The following is a 7,744-nucleotide window of genomic DNA, read 5'->3' on the forward strand; positions in this document are numbered from 1 at the left end:
ACAAAGCTGGAGGCATCACAATTCTAGACTTCAAGTTATATCACAAAGCTGTAGTGATCAAAGTAGTATAGTACTGGCACAAAAATAGACACATAGATCTTTGGAACAGAATAGAAAACCTAGAAATTAACCCACAACCATATGGTCAATTAATCTACAACAAAGCAGGAAAGAATATCCAATGGGAAAAAGACAGTCTCTTCAACAAATGGTGTTGAGAAAACTGGAAAGCAACATGCAGAAGAAAGAAACTGGACCACTGTCTTACAACATGCACAAAAATAAATTTAAAATGGATAGAAGACCTAAATGTGAGACACAACACCATCAAAATCCTAGAGGAGAACACAGGCAGTAGCCTCTTTGATATTAGTCATAGTAACTTCTTTCTAGATAATGTCTCTTGAGGCAAGGGAAGCAAAAGCAAAAATAAACTATTGGGATTTCATCAAAAGAAAAAGCTTCTGCACAGTAAAGGAAATAATCAACAGAACTAAAAGGCAACATTTGGAATGGGAGAAGATATTTGCAAATGACATATCTGATGAAAGGTTAGTATCCAAAATAGATAAAGAACTTATAAATCTCAACACCCTAAAAAATGAATAATCCAATTAAGAAATGGGCAAAAGACATGAATAGACATTAGTTCAAAGACATCCAGATGACTAACAGACACATGAAAAGATGCTCAACATCATTCATCATCAGGGAAATATAAATCAAAACTACAATGAGAGATCACCTCACACTTGTCAGAATGGCTAAAATCAACAACACAAGAAATAAGTGGATGTGGAGAAAGGGGAAAGCTCTTACAGTGTTGATGGGAATGCAAACTGGTGCAGCCACTGCAGAAAACAGTATGGAGTTCCCTCAAAAAAGTTAAAAATAGAACTACTCTATGATCCAGCAATTGCACTACTAGATATTTACCCAGAGAATACAAAAATACTTATTCAAGGGGATACATGTACCCTGATGTTTATTGCAGCATTATCTACAATAGTCAAACCATGGAAACAGCCCAAGTGTCCATTGACTAATGAATGGATAAAGAAGATGTGAGATATATGTGTCTATATATATATATATGTATTTATAGACATATAAGTAATATGGAATATTATATATATAATATATATGTGATATATGTCCATATATATGGACATATAAGTAATATAGAATATTACTTGTATATATGGAATATTACTCATATATATGGTATATATATATATATAGAATATTACTCAGCCATCGAAAAGAATGAAATACTGCCCTTTGCAACGACATGGATGGAGCTAGAGGGTATTATGCTAAGTGAAATAAGTGTAAGAATAAGAATAAGAGGAAATCAAATACTATATGATTTTACTCATATGTGGAATTTAAGAAACAAAACAAATGAGCAAAGGAAAAAAAAAGAGAGAGAGAGGCAAACCGAGAAACAGACTCCTAACCGTAGAGAGCAAACTGAGGGTTACCAGAGGGGAGGTGGGGGTGGGGGATGGCTGAAGTATGTGATGGGGATTAAGGAGTGCACTTGCTGCGATGAGCACAGGTTGTTGTATGGAAGTCTTGAATCACTATATTGTACACCTGAAATTAATATCACACTGTATGTTAGCTAACTGGAATTTGAATAAAAACTTTAAAAAAACACACACAAATAGAATTGTTGGATCTGAGCACACAGACATGGTTAGTGCTGTTGTTACATGTTGCCAAATCAGTTCCTAGAAAGTTTTTGCCATTTATACTACCACCAACACTATATGGAATCCCAATTTCATCCTACAGGGATATTGAATACTATTTTTAAAACTTGACTAATTTGATAGGTGAAAAGTGATATTGTTTCTTTCAGTTGAGGTCTCTATGGCTGGCTACTAGTGAGTCTGCACATGGTCCGTGTGCTTATTAGGCATGTATTATTTCTGTGAATTGTTGTCTCATGTCCTTTGTGCCTATTCATCTTTTGGGATTTCATTTTTTCTGATGGACTTGTATGAGTAGTCCATTGAGGACTTCAACTGTTCTTTGTTGTATTTTTCTTCCAGATTGCTTAGTTCTGTTTAATTTTACTAATAATGGGTTGGGGTTTTAAACACTCAAAGTAAAAGTCACTTTGTAGAGCAGATTTGTGGAAGATTCAGAGATGGACGTAGGGGTAGGGGTGGAGAGGAAGAGAGAACACCACTTTCTTTACCTGCTTTATAATTTAGCTTATATGAATAGGTCCATATATGGACCCCATCACAACTGTCGCCTTCTTAGTTACAATTCAGCTGTCATGGTTCAACAACCACTTCCTAATCTAGCTAACTGTCAGCTCCAAGAGCCCTCTGGACCTCAGGACTGACTCAGGATTAAATTGACATCCAAGCATTGTGGTAACATTGTTCTGACATTAAATTTGTCCTCAGGCTGGGGATCAAATCACAGTTCGGTAATATCTCTCTGATCAACAAGTAACTTGCTAAAAACCTTATTACTCTCACTCTAGATCAACTGAAGACTGAAAATGTCAGATAATTACTAAGGAAGTTGTCACATGAATATATTCTGTAGGTGTAAACCCAGGGGGTTAACATCATTCATTATGAAACATCCCTACTTGCTGCATTGTTTGCTAGCATAGGTAAGATTTCCTCCTCTAGACCTGTGTTCTCTAAAAACATCTTGAGAACCTCTTCCTAAAAATGATTTGTTAACATGGAGGGAAAATGGTCACTTTTTGGAATCGGTGTTAGTAAGTAGTGAATAAAGATAGTTGAGGGCTCCTGGGTGGCTCAGTTGGTGAGATAAATAGAATCTGCATTTATTCCTCTTTTTCCACCTTTCTTTCTAGTAATTCCTTTCTGCAATCCTAAGAACCCTAGGTGTCTGTATATTTTACTATGTGTCAGGTACTCTTTAAAAACTTTTTAAAATAGGGGCACCTAGGTGGCTCAGTTGGTTAAGCATCTGTCTTTGGCTCAGGTCATCATCCCGGGGTCCTGGGATTGACCTCACATTGGGCTCCCTGCTCAGTGGGCAGTCTGCTTCTCCCTCTCCCTCTGTTGCTCTCTCCCTCTCTCTCAAATAAGCAAAATCTTAAAAAAAAAAAAAAAAGAGCATAGATAGTTGAGAATGTCCTTAAATATGCAGTTGGTTATGTTCAAAATAAGGGAAAAACAGATATTCGAAGGTGGCATTAGCTGTGTGACTTTAGGAAAGTTACTTTATTTCTGAATCTGTTTCCTCTTTTGTAGAATAGAAATTAGATCTTTGCCCCAGGCCCATCAGATGGCTCTAAGGAATTTTAAGTCACTGAGCCCATCATAAACACTCAGGTATTCTTTGATTCTTAGGCCAAGGAAATAACTAGTAGGTCAAGTGGCTTAATTTCTTGCAGAGTCCAGTTAGTCAGGAGAATGAAAGAGTATCACTCGCTTGATGTTGTTTAAAGCACAGTGCTAGGTACTTTTATCTTCTTACTAAACCTACATAACATTGGTTTCGATGATGAGGAAACAGGCTTGAAGAAAGCACCCCGCTTTTGACACAGTGAGCCAGAAGCTTCCCTATGACTCATTTCTGGTGTTTCTTCCATTTGATTAATGCCTAATTTGTTCAACTTGTTATCCAAATGCCTACATGACATACCCATTTTGATGACTAATTGTCAGCATCTCAGACAAGATGAAAAGCAAGTTTCTAACATTGCTCCCAAAGCATACCTTTCCCACAGTCTTCCCCACTCAGTAAATGTCAACTCCACCATCTCGGGTGCTGAAACCCAAAACCTCAGTTGTCCTCAACTCCCTCAAACCCCACTCTGATCTTTAACAAGTCCCACCAACTCCATCTTCAAAATCTATCCAGAATCCGGACCATTTCCCCCCTTGTACCTCTTCAGTCTATTTGCACAAAGCTGCCAGAATGTTCTGCTAAAACGAAGGTCTGATCAAGTCATCTCTCTGTTCAAAACCTTCCAATGGATTCCACTGTGACTCAGAGTAAGAAACAAAGACCCACAGTGGCTTCAAGCCTCCACGTGACTTGCAATCGACACCACTGATCACACTTTCTATCCCTCCCCGTGTTGCTCATTCCACTCCAGCCACACCAGCCACCTCGCTATGTGATTCTAAGCGCAGATTCCATCCTGGCTCACTCCCTCACTTCCTTCAGGCTTTTATTCAAAAGCTACCTTCTCCATGAGAGCGTCCTTCGCCATCCTGTCTAAAACTTCAGCCCCGAATCATTCGTGTTCCCATTCCTGCCTTCATCTGTTTCTTCTACACTTCTCCCAAGTATACATATGTACTACATATCGTGCTCATTTATCTTGTCTCCCCTCACTAGAATGTAATCTCCATGGGACAGGGATTTTGGTCTGCTTTTTCTCTGCTGTATTCCCAGTGTCTAACACATGGTGAACCCACCATAAATATTTGCTGAAAAAGTGAATGAGCTTCTAACTGATACTTTCTTTGCTCCACCTATGATGTCCTCCATCTTATATGAGAGTATCCTTTGCAAACACTTGAACTTTTCTTCGTGCTACCACTTGTGCCTTTTATCAGATAGAACAGAACTTCCTTAAAGGTTTCTACACCCCTCTCCAGGCTTTCCCCTCTATCTTCTTGACCAGTTCTGGGTCACATGACAATCTCTAGTGCAATCACTGGCAAAGGGGATGGGACCACCATTGGCTGCCATGGGTTAAGCATGATCTATTCTCTGTCCACTGAATCACAATTTCATGTGTGTGATCACAGTTGAGTTTCACCATCCTTATGAGGAAGGATAGGTGAGTGTTCTGACCATTTTACAGAGGAGAAAACAAAGCCACAGAGAGATCCTCCAACATCACTCAGTAGGTCAGAGGTGGACCAGTGTGGTCTACCCAAGTTCTGGGTTCTGGAGAAGCAGGGTGCTTTAGAGAAGAAGAGTACAGCAGAAATCAGAGATTCTGGGATTCATTTTCACTCTACACCAAAGAACTATATGCCCTCAAATAGGTGTTTTGATCCCTCAAGGCCTCAGTTTCTTCATCTGTAAAATGAAAATAAATTCCCTTTCTTGCTCTAGAGCTGTGCTTGGGCTGATTAATCATTAAGGCTCTCTTCTTATCTGTTGAATTCCAGCTCAGGCAGAGAAACAAGAGTGAATTGTTGGACTTTAAACCCTGCACAGCCAGAAGAGAAGAATTAGTTTTTCTTTGTAATGATCTTTAAAAAAAGAAATCCCCATTGTTCGGAAAATAAATACATAAGGATGATCCTTTTAAACCTTAGTCTGTTCTGAGGATTTCCTTGCCCTGCATCTCTAAATCCTTTTTCCTCCAGCTTTGACATTTGAGGAACACAGGTATTCCTTGGCAGGTTGTCTGTTCCTCATTTAGAAGTCAAGTGCCCTGCGAATGCATAGTTGGAAGGTTCCATTGCAGAGGCTCTTCATGGAGCCAACTGCAGACGCCTTTGTAGCTTGAGAGCTATGAAACCCCAAGATCTTCCTGGCGGGGGTCCTAGTGTGCAGAGTGCCAGGCGGCAGTCATTCAAAATTCTGCTGTTGGGCTTCTCACTCCTATGCATTGTTCCCGATATGTCACCAGCCTGTGAAATTCAAAGTTTCTTTTACTGAAGGAGTGGTTTTATGAGGGCAATGGGAGGAAGATGGTTATTCAATAATTTACTGAACATTGCATGTTAAGCTCTATGCCCATATGTTGCATTTTCCAACCTTCTAACTTCGTAGATCTGGAGTTTCCTTTTCTGCAGTGTCAAAATTAATATTTAATAACTCTTTACTTTTGGATAGAAATTTGAGGTGTTCCAGGTATTATCTAATGTGATTTTACAATTAAGAAAAGTTAGGTAACTCTCACAAGATTGTTAAGCTGGTAACGAATGGAACTGAGCTCAGATCCTAGGATCACCAGGCTGTCTTTCAAGTGTCCTACACACCAAGTGTTATAATTTTATAATTTTGGTGCTTACAGTATTTGTGCTCCTGAAATAAGCACTTAATTTTGGTACTTTCAAAATGGGACATTTATTTGTACCTTTAATCACCCATCATTAGGGTCTAGGTACGTCACTTCTGAAAACCTGGATAGGGAATTTTACTTAAAGAGAGCTGCTTACAGGGATGCCTGGGTGGCTCAGTTGGTTAAGCACCTGCCTTCAGCTCAGGTCATGATCCCAGGGTCCTGGGATGGAGTCCTGCATCAGGCTCCTTGCTCAGTGGGGAGGCTGCTGCTCCCCCTGTTTGTGTCCTTTCTCTCTTTCTGACAAATAAATAAATAAAATCTTAAAAGAAGAGAGAGAGAAAGAGAGAGAGAGCTGCTTACACATTTTATGCCAGGAGTTGGCAAACTTTTTCTGTAAAGGGCCAGAGAGTAAACATTTTAGGTTTTGTGGGCTGACAGTTTCTGTTGCAACAATTCAACTATGTATGCCATGGTAGTGAGAAAGCAGACATAGACAATACATAAACAAATCAGCATGGCTTGTGTTTCAAGGAAACTTTACAGAAGCAGGTGACAGGTTGCATTTGGCCCATGGGCCATTGTTCATTGACCTCTGGCCCAGGCTTGGTGCTATTAGGACCATGCACTCTTTTACATGGTGCTTTCAATGGCATTAGTAAAAATAATTATCTCTGATTTTCTTAGATGGGAAGGTGAAATTTGTTTTGCAAAATATTCATCCCAGTACTTCAGAGAAGTCTACACACTTCCCTCACTATGTTATTCCACAACTTTTTTTGATTGTCAGATGATCCTTTATTGAAATATTTTCCTTTGTAGTTCTCAACTAGCTGGGCATTGTACTGCACCACTATTGATGTCATCTATGATTTCATAGGGCTGGCGGCCACCAACATTGCAGCCCACAGATTGGGCAGTCCCCAGAATCTCTTTGATGGTTTCAGAGGGTTCTCTGGCTAGGGATCGGAGCCACATCAGTCAGGCAATGTTGACAATCTCATCAAAAGTGACCTTTCCACTGTGTTTAATGTGTTTTTGCTTCTTTCTGTATCCTGGCAGTTCCTTGAGGGCTTTGATAATCAGGGCAGAGGCAGAAGGCACCACTTCATTCTGGGCCTGTGTGTTCTGAGTGACCAGTGTCACTGTGATCCTCAGACCCTTCAAATCACCAGTTGCCTTGGCGGTGTCATCACCAAACTTTTTTGGAGACAGATCGAGGGGGCTGATCTTTTGGACCAGGACAGATGTGTCACAGACTTCCCTACTGGTGCACCTTATGTATACAATTTTGATCTCATTGGGGTCAAACTTAGGCGGCATGGTGGAGGTGGCTGGTGTTGGATGAACCCGGATTCAGGACAACTGAGGACAGTTGCGCTGTCCCCTCCCCCGAGCCAAAGGCCAGAAAACTGTATTTCACAAATTTGACTGAAACATCATAGACTTATAGAATGTTAGTGCGCAGAGATATTTAAGATAATCTAGTCTAAGCCCCTCGTTGTACGGGTGGGGAAACAAAGGAAGCTTTTCAACCTCCCACCTAAAAGAAGTACATGTATCTTCCTAGAAGACCAAGAACTGCTGAGTGTAGAGCTTAATGTGTGGTTCAAATATTGACATTTCTTTGCCAGAGAGAAAACTACGACATATAAGGTGCATCCTGATAACTTCCTTTCTTACCTTAGTCATATTACAGAGTTTGTCATTTCAAGACGTTGTAAAGGCTTTTAAAAATGTCAGCCAGATATATATGAAAGCTGCCTT

At 40.0% G+C, this 7,744-nt stretch overlaps 1 pseudogene; it reads right to left on the reverse strand.

The window, feature by feature from the left end:
- Positions 1-6,802: 6,802 nt before the first annotated feature.
- On the reverse strand, positions 6,803-7,327 carry LOC100470299 (annotated as a pseudogene).
- Between the last annotated feature and the right edge of the window lie 417 nt (positions 7,328-7,744).

The sequence above is a fragment of the Ailuropoda melanoleuca genome, chromosome 3 (assembly GCF_002007445.2).
Source record: "Ailuropoda melanoleuca isolate Jingjing chromosome 3, ASM200744v2, whole genome shotgun sequence".
In the NCBI taxonomy this organism is placed as follows: Eukaryota; Metazoa; Chordata; class Mammalia; order Carnivora; family Ursidae; genus Ailuropoda; species Ailuropoda melanoleuca.